Genomic DNA, 13393 nt, shown 5'->3' with positions numbered 1-13393 from the left:
TGTCCAGTCACGACAAGTCCTAACATTTCATGTCCAGTCACGAAAAAGACAAACAGTTCATGTCCAGACACTACAATCTCTAACAGTTCATATCCAGTCAGTACAAGTCCAAACAGTTCATGTCCAGTCACTAAAAGTCCAAACATTTCATGTCCAGTCACTGCAAGCTCAAACAGTTCATGTCCAGTCACGACATGACCAGTCAGTTCATGTCCAGTCATTGCATGTCCAAACAGTTCATGTCCAGACACTGCAAGTCCAAACAGTTCATGTCCAGTCACTACAAGTCCAAACAGTTCAAATCCAGTCACTACAAGTCCAAACAGTTCATGCCCAGTCACTACAAACCCAAACAGTTCATTTCCAGTCACTGCAAGTCCAAACGTTCATGTCCAGACACTACAAGCTCAAACAGTTCATGTCCAGTCACTACAAATCCAAACAGTTCATGTCCAGTCACTACAAGTCCAAACAGTTCATGTCCAGTCACTACAGATCCAAACAATTCATGTCCAGTCACTGCAAGTCCAAACATTCATGTCCAGACACTACAAGCTCAAACAATTCATGTCCAGTCTCAACAAGCTCAAACAGTTCATGTCCTGTGACTACAAATCCAAACAGTTCATGTCCAGACACTACAAGTCCAAACAGTTCATGCCCAGTCACTACAAGTCCAAACATTTCATATCCAGTCACTAAACAGCCGAACAGTTCATGTCCAGTCACTAAAAATCCAAACATTTCATGTCCAGTCACTACAGATCCAAACTGTTCATTTCCAGTAACTACAAGCTCAAACAGTTCAAGTCCATTCACTACATATCCTAACAGTTCATGTCCAGTCACTACTAACTCAAACAGTTCATGTCCAGTCAACCACAAGTCCAGTGAGTTCATGTCCAGTCACTTCAAGCTCAAACAGTTCATGTCCAGTCAGTACAAATCAAAACATTTCATGTCCAGTCACTACAAGTCCAAACAGTTCATGTCCAGTCACTGCAAGCTCAAACAGTTCATGTCCAGTCACGACATGCCCAGTCAGTTCATGTCCTGTCATTGCAAGTCCAAACAGTTCATGTCCAGACACTGCAAGTAGAAACAGTTCATGTCCAGTCACTACAAGTCCATACATTTCATGTCGAGTCACTAAAAATCCAAACAGTTCATGTCCAGTCACTAAAAATCCAAACATTTCATGTCCAGTCACTAAAAAGCCAAACAGTTCATGTCCAGTCACTACAATCTCTAACAGTTCATGTCCAGTCAGTACAAGTCCAAACAGTTCATGTCCAGTGACTACAAGTCGAAACATTTCATGTCCAGTCACCACAAGTCCAAACAGATCAGTTCCAGTCACTACAAGTCCAAACATTTCATGTCCAGTCACTAAAAATCCAAACAGTTCATATTCAGTCACTAAAAATCCAAACATTTCATGTCCAGTCACTACAGATCTAAACAGTTCATGTCCAGTCACTACAAGTCCAAACATTTCATGTCCAGTCACTACAAATCCAAACAGTTCATGTCCAGTTACTACAAGTACAAACAGTTCATGTCCAGTCACTACAAGTCGAAACATTTCATGTCCAGTCACCACAAGTCCAAACAGATCAGTTCCAGTCACTACAAGTCCAAACATTTCATGTCCAGTCACTAAAAATCCAAACAGTTCATATTCAGTCACTAAAAATCCAAACATTTCATGTCCAGTCACTACAGATCCAAACAGTTCATGTCCAGTCACTACAAGTCCAAAAATTTCATGTCCAGTCACTACAAATCCAAACAGTTCATGTCCAGTTACTACAAGTACAAACAGTTCATGTCCAGTCACTGCAAGCTCAAACAGTTCATGTCTAGTCACGACAAGCCCAGCCAGTTCATGTCCAGTCATTGCAATTCCAAACAGTTCATGTCCAGTCACTGCAAGTCCAAACAGTTCATGTCCAGTCTCTACAAGTCCAAACATTTCATGTCCAGTCAAGACAAGTCCAAACATTTCATGTCCAGTCACGAAAAAGACAAACAGTTCATGTCCAGACACTACAATCTCTAACAGTTCATGTCCAGTCAGTACAAGACCAAACCGTTCATGTCCAGTCACTACAAGTCCAAACATTTCATGTCCAGTCACTGCAAGCTCAAACAGTTCATGTCCAGTCACGACATGCCCAGTCAGTTCATGTCCAGTCATTGCATGTCCAAACAGTTCATGTCCAGACACTGCAAGTCCAAACAGTTCATGTCCAGTCACTACAAACCCAAACAGTTCATTTCCAGTCACTGCAAGTCCAAACGTTCATGTCCAGACACTACAAGCTCAAACAATTCATGTCCAGTCACTACAAACCCAAACAGTTCATGTCCAGTCACTACAAATCCAAACAGTTCATGTCCAGTCACTACAAGTCCAAACATTTCATGTCCAGTCACTACAAATCCAAACAGTTCATGTCCAGTCACTGCAAGCTCAAACAGTTCATGTCTGGTCACAACAAGCCCAGTCAGTTCATGTCCAGTCATTGCATGTCCAAACAGTTCATGTCCAGACACTGCAAGTCCAAACAGTTCATTTCCAGTCACTACAAGTCCAAACAGTTCAAATCCAGTCACTACAAGTCCAAACAGTTCATGCCCAGTCACTACAAACCCAAACAGTTCATGTCCAGTCACTACAAATCCAAACAGTTCATGTCCAGTCACTACAAGTCCAAACATTTCATGTCCAGTCACTACAAATCCAAACAGTTCATGTCCAGTCACTGCAAGCTCAAACAGTTCATGTCTGGTCACAACAAGCCCAGTCAGTTCATGCCCAGTCACTACAAACCCAAACAGTTCATTTCCAGTCACTGCAAGTCCAAACGTTCATGTCCAGACACTACAAGCTCAAACAATTCATGTCCAGTCTCCACAAGCTCAAACAGTTCATGTCCAGTCACTACAAATCCAAACAGTTCATATCCAGTCACTACAAGTCCAAACAGTTCATGCACAGTCACTAAAAAACCAAACATTTCATGTCCAGTCACTAAAGATCGAAACAGTTCATGTCCAGGCACAGCAAGTCCAAAATGTTCATGTCCAGTCACTACAAGTCCAAACATTTCATGTCCAGTCACTACAAATCCAAACAGTTCATGTCCAGTTACTACAAGTACAAACAGTTCATGTCCAGTGACTACAAGTCGAAACATTTCATGTCCAGTCACCACAAGTCCAAACAGATCAGTTCCAGTCACTACAAGTCCAAACATTTCATGTCCAGTCACTAAAAATCCAAACAGTTCATATACAGTCACTAAAAATCCAAACATTTCATGTCCTGTCACTACAGATCCAAACAGTTCATGTCCAGTCACTACAAATCCAAACAGTTCATGTCCAGTCACTGCAAGTACAAACAGTTCATGTCCAGTCTCTACAAGTCCAAACATTTCATGTCCAGTCACGACAAGTCCAAACATTTCATGTCCAGTCAAGAAAAAGACAAACAGTTCATGTCCAGACACTACAATCTCTAACAGTTCATGTCCAGTCAGTACAAGACCAAACAGTTCATGTCCAGTCACTACAAGTCCAAACATTTCATGTCCAGTCACTGCAAGCTCAAACAGTTCATGTCCAGTCACGACATGCCCAGTCAGTTCATGTCCAGTCATTGCATGTCCAAACAGTTCATGTCCAGACACTGCAAGTCCAAACAGTTCATGTCCAGTCACTACAAGTCCAAACAGTTCAAATCCAGTCACTACAAGTCCAAACAGTTCATGCCCAGTCACTACAAACCCAAACAGTTCATTTCCAGTCACTGCAAGTCCAAACGTTCATGTCCAGACACTACAAGCTCAAACAATTCATGTCCAGTCTCCACAAGCTCAAACAGTTCATGTCCAGTCACTACAAATCCAAACAGTTCATGTCCAGTCACTACAAGTCCAAACATTTCATGTCCAGTCACTACCAATCCAAACAGTTCATATTCAGTCACTAAAAATCCAAACATTTCATGTCCAGTCACTACAGATCCAAACAGTTCATGTCCAGTCACTACAAGTCCAAACATTTCATGTCCAGTCACTACAAATCCAAACAGTTCATGTCCAGTTACTACAAGTCCAAACATTTCATGTCCAGTCACTAAAAATCCAAACAGTTCATATTCAGTCACTAAAAATCCAAACATTTCATGTCCAGTCACTACAGATCCAAACATTTCATGTCCAGTCACTACAAATCCAAACAGTTCATATTCAGTCACTAAAAATCCAAACATTTCATGTCCAGTCACTACAGATCCAAACAGTTCATGTCCAGTCACTACAAGTCCAAACATTTCATGTCCAGTCACTACAAATCCAAACAGTTCATGTCCAGTCACTACAAGTCCAAACATTTCATGTCCAGTCACTGCAAGCTCAAACAGTTCATGTCCAGTCACTACAAGTCCAAACATTTCATGTCCAGTCACTACAAGTCCAAACATTTCATGTCCAGTCACTAAAAATCCAAACAGTTCATATTCAGTCACTAAAAATCCAAACATTTCATGTCCAGTCACTACAGATCCAAACATTTCATGTCCAGTCACTACAAATCCAAACAGTTCATATTCAGTCACTAAAAATCCAAACATTTCATGTCCAGTCACTACAGATCCAAACAGTTCATGTCCAGTCACTACAAGTCCAAACATTTCATGTCCAGTCACTACAAATCCAAACAGTTCATGTCCAGTTACTACAAGTACAAACAGTTCATGTCCAGTGACTACAAGTCGAAACATTTCATGTCCAGTCACCACAAGTCCAAACAGATCAGTTCCAGTCACTACAAGTCCAAACATTTCATGTCCAGTCACTAAAAATCCAAACAGTTCATATTCAGTCACTAAAAATCCAAACATTTCATGTCCAGTCACTACAGATCCAAACATTTCATGTCCAGTCACGAAAAAGACAAACAGTTCATGTCCAGACACTACAATCTCTAACAGTTCATGTCCAGTCAGTACAAGACCAAACAGTTCATGTCCAGTCACTACAAGTCCATACATTTCATGTCGAGTCACTAAAAATCCAAACAGTTCATGTCCAGTCACTAAAAATCCAAACATTTCATGTCCAGTCACTAAAAAGCCAAACAGTTCATGTCCAGTCACTACAATCTCTAACAGTTCATGTCCAGTCAGTACAAGTCCAAACAGTTCATGTCCAGTGACTACAAGTCGAAACATTTCATGTCCAGTCACCACAAGTCCAAACAGATCAGTTCCAGTCACTACAAGTCCAAACATTTCATGTCCAGTCACTAAAAATCCAAACAGTTCATATTCAGTCACTAAAAATCCAAACATTTCATGTCCAGTCACTACAGATCCAAACAGTTCATGTCCAGTCACTACAAATCCAAACATTTCATGTCCAGTCACTACAAATCCAAACAGTTCATGTCCAGTTACTACAAGTACAAACAGTTCATGTCCAGTCACTACAAGTCGAAACATTTCATGTCCAGTCACCACAAGTCCAAACAGATCAGTTCCAGTCACTACAAGTCCAAACATTTCATGTCCAGTCACTAAAAATCCAAACAGTTCATATTCAGTCACTAAAAATCCAAACATTTCATGTCCAGTCACTACAGATCCAAACAGTTCATGTCCAGTCACTACAAGTCCAAAAATTTCATGTCCAGTCACTACAAATCCAAACAGTTCATGTCCAGTTACTACAAGTACAAACAGTTCATGTCCAGTCACTGCAAGCTCAAACAGTTCATGTCTAGTCACGACAAGCCCAGCCAGTTCATGTCCAGTCATTGCAATTCCAAACAGTTCATGTCCAGTCACTGCAAGTCCAAACAGTTCATGTCCAGTCTCTACAAGTCCAAACATTTCATGTCCAGTCAAAACAAGTCCAAACATTTCATGTCCAGTCACGAAAAAGACAAACAGTTCATGTCCAGACACTACAATCTCTAACAGTTCATGTCCAGTCAGTACAAGACCAAACAGTTCATGTCCAGTCACTACAAGTCCAAACAATTCATGTCCAGTCACTGCAAGCTCAAACAGTTCATGTCCAGTCACGACATGCCCAGTCAGTTCATGTCCAGTCATTGCATGTCCAAACAGTTCATGTCCAGACACTGCAAGTCCAAACAGTTCATGTCCAGTCACTACAAGTCCAAACAGTTCAAATCCAGTAACTACAAGTCCAAACAGTTCATGCCCAGTCACTACAAACCCAAACAGTTCATTTCCAGTCATTGCAAGTCCAAACGTTCATGTCCAGACACTACAAGCTCAAACAATTCATGTCCAGTCACTACAAACCCAAACAGTTCATGTCCAGTCACTACAAATCCAAACAGTTCATGACCAGTCACTACAAGTCCAAACATTTCATGTCCAGTCACTACAAATCCAAACAGTTCATGTCCAGTCACTGCAAGCTCAAACAGTTCATGTCTGGTCACAACAAGCCCAGTCAGTTCATGTCCAGTCATTGCATGTCCAAACAGTTCATGTCCAGACACTGCAAGTCCAAACAGTTCATGTCCAGTCACTACAAGTCCAAACAGTTCAAATCCAGTCACTACAAGTCCAAACAGTTCATGCCCAGTCACTACAAACCCAAACAGTTCATGTCCAGTCACTACAAATCCAAACAGTTCATGTCCAGTCACTACAAGTCCAAACATTTCATGTCCAGTCACTACAAATCCAAACAGTTCATGTCCAGTCACTGCAAGCTCAAACAGTTCATGTCTGGTCACAACAAGCCCAGTCAGTTCATGTCCAGTCATTGCAAGTCCAAACAGTTCATGCCCAGTCACTACAAACCCAAACAGTTCATTTCCAGTCACTGCAAGTCCAAACGTTCATGTCCAGACACTACAAGCTCAAACAATTCATGTCCAGTCTCCACAAGCTCAAACAGTTCATGTCCAGTCACTACAAATCCAAACAGTTCATATCCAGTCACTACAAGTCCAAACAGTTCATGCACAGTCACTAAAAAACCAAACATTTCATGTCCAGTCACTAAAGATCGAAACAGTTCATGTCCAGGCACAGCAAGTCCAAAATGTTCATGTCCAGTCACTACAAGTCCAAACATTTCATGTCCAGTCACTACAAATCCAAACAGTTCATGTCCAGTTACTACAAGTACAAACAGTTCATGTCCAGTGACTACAAGTCGAAACATTTCATGTCCAGTCACCACAAGTCCAAACAGATCAGTTCCAGTCACTACAAGTCCAAACATTTCATGTCCAGTCACTAAAAATCCAAACAGTTCATATACAGTCACTAAAAATCCAAACATTTCATGTCCTGTCACTACAGATCCAAACAGTTCATGTCCAGTCACTACAAGTCCAAACATTTCATGTCCAGTCACTACAAATCCAAACAGTTCATGTCCAGTTACTACAAGTACAAACAGTTCATGTCCAGTCACTGCAAGCTCAAACAGTTCATGTCTAGTCACGACAAGGCCAGCCAGTTCATGTCCAGTCATTGCAATTCCAAACAGTTCATGTCCAGTCACTGCAAGTCCAAACAGTTCATGTCCAGTCTCTACAAGTCCAAACATTTCATGTCCAGTCACGACAAGTCCAAACATTTCATGTCCAGTCAAGAAAAAGACAAACAGTTCATGTCCAGACACTACAATCTCTAACAGTTCATGTCCAGTCAGTACAAGACCAAACAGTTCATGTCCAGTCACTACAAGTCCAAACATTTCATGTCCAGTCACTGCAAGCTCAAACAGTTCATGTCCAGTCACGACATGCCCAGTCAGTTCATGTCCAGTCATTGCATGTCCAAACAGTTCATGTCCAGACACTGCAAGTCCAAACAGTTCATGTCCAGTCACTACCAGTCCAAACAGTTCAAATCCAGTCACTACAAGTCCAAACAGTTCATGCCCAGTCACTACAAACCCAAACAGTTCATTTCCAGTCACTGCAAGTCCAAACGTTCATGTCCAGACACTACAAGCTCAAAGAATTCATGTCCAGTCTCCACAAGCTCAAACAGTTCATGTCCAGTCACTACAAATCCAAACAGTTCATGTCCAGTCACTACAAGTCCAAACATTTCATGTCCAGTCACTACCAATCCAAACAGTTCATATTCAGTCACTAAAAATCCAAACATTTCATGTCCAGTCACTACAGATCCAAACAGTTCATGTCCAGTCACTACAAGTCCAAACATTTCATGTCCAGTCACTACAAATCCAAACAGTTCATGTCCAGTTACTACAAGTCCAAACATTTCATGTCCAGTCACTAAAAATCCAAACAGTTCATATTCAGTCACTAAAAATCCAAACATTTCATGTCCAGTCACTACAGATCCAAACATTTCATGTCCAGTCACTACAAATCCAAACAGTTCATATTCAGTCACTAAAAATCCAAACATTTCATGTCCAGTCACTACAGATCCAAACAGTTCATGTCCAGTCACTACAAGTCCAAACATTTCATGTCCAGTCACTACAAATCCAAACAGTTCATGTCCAGTTACTACAAGTACAAACAGTTCATGTCCAGTGACTACAAGACGAAACATTTCATGTCCAGTCACCACAAGTCCAAACAGATCAGTTCCAGTCACTACAAGTCCAAACATTTCATGTCCAGTCACTAAAAATCCAAACAGTTCATATTCAGTCACTAAAAATCCAAACATTTCATGTCCAGTCACTACAGATCCAAACATTTCATGTCCAGTCACGAAAAAGACAAACAGTTCATGTCCAGACACTACAATCTCTAACAGTTCATGTCCAGTCAGTACAAGACCAAACAGTTCATGTCCAGTCACTACAAGTCCATACATTTCATGTCGAGTCACTAAAAATCCAAAAAGTTCATGTCCAGTCACTAAAAATCCAAACATTTCATGTCCAGTCACTAAAAAGCCAAACAGTTCATGTCCAGTCACTACAATCTCTAACAGTTCATGTCCAGTCAGTACAAGTCCAAACAGTTCATGTCCAGTGACTACAAGTCGAAACATTTCATGTCCAGTCACCACAAGTCCAAACAGATCAGTTCCAGTCACTACAAGTCCAAACAGTTCATATTCAGTCACTAAAAATCCAAACATTTCATGTCCAGTCACTACAGATCCAAACAGTTCATGTCCAGTCACTACAAATCCAAACATTTCATGTCCAGTCACTACAAATCCAAACAGTTCATGTCCAGTTACTACAAGTACAAACAGTTCATGTCCAGTCACTACAAGTCGAAACATTTCATGTCCAGTCACCACAAGTCCAAACAGATCAGTTCCAGTCACTACAAGTCCAAACATTTCATGTCCAGTCACTAAAAATCCAAACAGTTCATATTCAGTCACTAAAAATCCAAACATTTCATGTCCAGTCACTACAGATCCAAACAGTTCATGTCCAGTCACTACAAGTCCAAAAATTTCATGTCCAGTCACTACAAATCCAAACAGTTCATGTCCAGTTACTACAAGTACAAATAGTTCATGTCCAGTCACTGCAAGCTCAAACAGTTCATGTCTAGTCACGACAAGCCCAGCCAGTTCATGTCCAGTCATTGCAATTCCAAACAGTTCATGTCCAGTCACTGCAAGTCCAAACAGTTCATGTCCAGTCTCTACAAGTCCAAACATTTCATGTCCAGTCAAGACAAGTCCAAACATTTCATGTCCAGTCACGAAAAAGACAAACAGTTCATGTCCAGACACTACAATCTCTAACAGTTCATGTCCAGTCAGTACAAGACCAAACAGTTCATGTCCAGTCACTACAAGTCCAAACATTTCATGTCCAGTCACTGCAAGCTCAAACAGTTCATGTCCAGTCACGACATGCCCAGTCAGTTCATGTCCAGTCATTGCATGTCCAAACAGTTCATGTCCAGACACTGCAAGTCCAAACAGTTCATGTCCAGTCACTACAAGTCCAAACAGTTCAAATCCAGTCACTACAAGTCCAAACAGTTCATGCCCAGTCACTACAAACCCAAACAGTTCATTTCCAGTCATTGCAAGTCCAAACGTTCATGTCCAGACACTACAAGCTCAAACAATTCATGTCCAGTCACTACAAACCCAAACAGTTCATGTCCAGTCACTACAAATCCAAACAGTTCATGTCCAGTCACTACAAGTCCAAACATTTCATGTCCAGTCACTACAAATCCAAACAGTTCATGTCCAGTCACTGCAAGCTCAAACAGTTCATGTCTGGTCACAACAAGCCCAGTCAGTTCATGTCCAGTCATTGCATGTCCAAACAGTTCATGTCCAGACACTGCAAGTCCAAACAGTTCATGTCCAGTCACTACAAGTCCAAACAGTTCAAATCCAGTCACTACAAGTCGAAACAGTTCATGCCCAGTCACTACAAACCCAAACAGTTCATGTCCAGTCACTACAAATCCAAACAGTTCATGTCCAGTCACTACAAGTCCAAACATTTCATGTCCAGTCACTACAAATCCAAACAGTTCATGTCCAGTCACTGCAAGCTCAAACAGTTCATGTCTGGTCACAACTAGCCCAGTCAGTTCATGTCCAGTCATTGCAAGTCCAAACAGTTCATGCCCAGTCACTACAAACCCAAACAGTTCATTTCCAGTCACTGCAAGTCCAAACGTTCATGTCCAGACACTACAAGCTCAAACAATTCATGTCCAGTCTCCACAAGCTCAAACAGTTCAAGTCCAGTCACTACAAATCCAAACAGTTCATATCCAGTCACTACAAGTCCAAACAGTTCATGCACAGTCACTAAAAAACCAAACATTTCATGTCCAGTAACTAAAGATCGAAACAGTTCATGTCCAGGCACAGCAAGTCCAAAATGTTCATGTCCAGTCACTACAAGTCCAAACATTTCATGTCCAGTCACTACAAATCCAAACAGTTCATGTCCAGTTACTACAAGTACAAACAGTTCATGTCCAGTGACTACAAGTCGAAACATTTCATGTCCAGTCACCACAAGTCCAAACAGATCAGTTCCAGTCACTACAAGTCCAAACATTTCATGTCCAGTCACTAAAAATCCAAACAGTTCATATACAGTCACTAAAAATCCAAACATTTCATGTCCTGTCACTACAGATCCAAACAGTTCATGTCCAGTCACTACAAGTCCAAACATTTCATGTCCAGTCACTACAAATCCAAACAGTTCATGTCCAGTTACTACAAGTACAAACAGTTCATGTCCAGACACTGCAAGCTCAAACAGTTCATGTCTAGTCACGACAAGGCCAGCCAGTTCATGTCCAGTCATTGCAATTCCAAACAGTTCATGTCCAGTCACTGCAAGTCCAAACAGTTCATGTCCAGTCTCTACAAGTCCAAACATTTCATGTCCAGTCACGACAAGTCCAAACATTTCATGTCCAGTCAAGAAAAAGACAAACAGTTCATGTCCAGACACTACAATCTCTAACAGTTCATGTCCAGTCAGTACAAGACCAAACAGTTCATGTCCAGTCACTACAAGTCCAAACATTTCATGTCCAGTCACTGCAAGCTCAAACAGTTCATGTCCAGTCACGACATGCCCAGTCAGTTCATGTCCAGTCATTGCATGTCCAAACAGTTCATGTCCAGACACTGCAAGTCCAAACAGTTCATGTCCAGTCACTACAAGTCCAAACAGTTCATGCCCAGTCACTACAAACCCAAACAGTTCATTTCCAGTCACTGCAAGTCCAAACGTTCATGTCCAGACACTACAAGCTCAAACAATTCATGTCCAGTCTCCACAAGCTCAAACAGTTCATGTCCAGTCACTACAAATCCAAACAGTTCATGTCCAGTCACTACAAGTCCAAACATTTCATGTCCAGTCACTACCAATCCAAACAGTTCATATTCAGTCACTAAAAATCCAAACATTTCATGTCCAGTCACTACAGATCCAAACAGTTCATGTCCAGTCACTACAAGTCCAAACATTTCATGTCCAGTCACTACAAATCCAAACAGTTCATGTCCAGTTACTACAAGTCCAAACATTTCATGTCCAGTCACTAAAAATCCAAACAGTTCATATTCAGTCACTAAAAATCCAAACATTTCATGTCCAGTCACTACAGATCCAAACATTTCATGTCCAGTCACTACAAATCCAAACAGTTCATATTCAGTCACTAAAAATCCAAACATTTCATGTCCAGTCACTACAGATCCAAACAGTTCATGTCCAGTCACTACAAGTCCAAACATTTCATGTCCAGTCACTACAAATCCAAACAGTTCATGTCCAGTTACTACAAGTACAAACAGTTCATGTCCAGTCACTGCAAGCTCAAACAGTTCATGTCTAGTCACGACAAGCCCAGCCAGTTCATGTCCAGTCATTGCAATTCCAAACAGTTCATGTCCAGTCACTGCAAGTCCAAACAGTTCATGTCCAGTCTCTACAAGTCCAAACATTTCATGTCCAGTCACGACAAGTCCAAACATTTCATGTCCAGTCAAGAAAAAGACAAACAGTTCATGTCCAGACACTACAATCTCTAACAGTTCATGTCCAGTCAGTACAAGACCAAACAGTTCATGTCCAGTCACTACAAGTCCAAACATTTCATGTCCAGTCACTGCAAGCTCAAACAGTTCATGTCCAGTCACGACATGCCCAGTCAGTTCATGTCCAGTCATTGCATGTCCAAACAGTTCATGTCCAGACACTGCAAGTCCAAACAGTTCATGTCCAGTCACTACAAGTCCAAACAGTTCAAATCCAGTCACTACAAGTCCAAACAGTTCATGCCCAGTCACTACAAACCCAAACAGTTCATTTCCAGTCACTGCAAGTCCAAACGTTCATGTCCAGACACTACAAGCTCAAACAATTCATGTCCAGTCTCCACAAGCTCAAACAGTTCATGTCCAGTCACTACAAGTCCAAACATTTCATGTCCAGTCACTACAAATCCAAACAGTTCATGTCCAGTTACTACAAGTCCAAACATTTCATGTCCAGTCACTAAAAATCCAAACAGTTCATATTCAGTCACTAAAAATCCAAACATTTCATGTCCAGTCACTACAGATCCAAACATTTCATGTCCAGTCACTACAAATCCAAACAGTTCATATTCAGTCACTAAAAATCCAAACATTTCATGTCCAGTCACTACAGATCCAAACAGTTCATGTCCAGTCACTACAAGTCCAAACATTTCATGTCCAGTCACTACAAATCCAAACAGTTCATGTCCAGTTACTACAAGTACAAACAGTTCATGTCCAGTGACTACAAGTCGAAACATTTCATGTCCAGTCACCACAAGTCCAAACAGATCAGTTCCAGTCACTACAAGTCCAAACATTTCATGTCCAGTCACTAAAAATCCAAAC

This window comes from Hemitrygon akajei, chromosome 16 (assembly GCF_048418815.1).
Source record: "Hemitrygon akajei chromosome 16, sHemAka1.3, whole genome shotgun sequence".
NCBI lineage: Eukaryota > Metazoa > Chordata > Chondrichthyes > Myliobatiformes > Dasyatidae > Hemitrygon > Hemitrygon akajei.
This window is presented reverse-complemented; position numbering follows the sequence as displayed.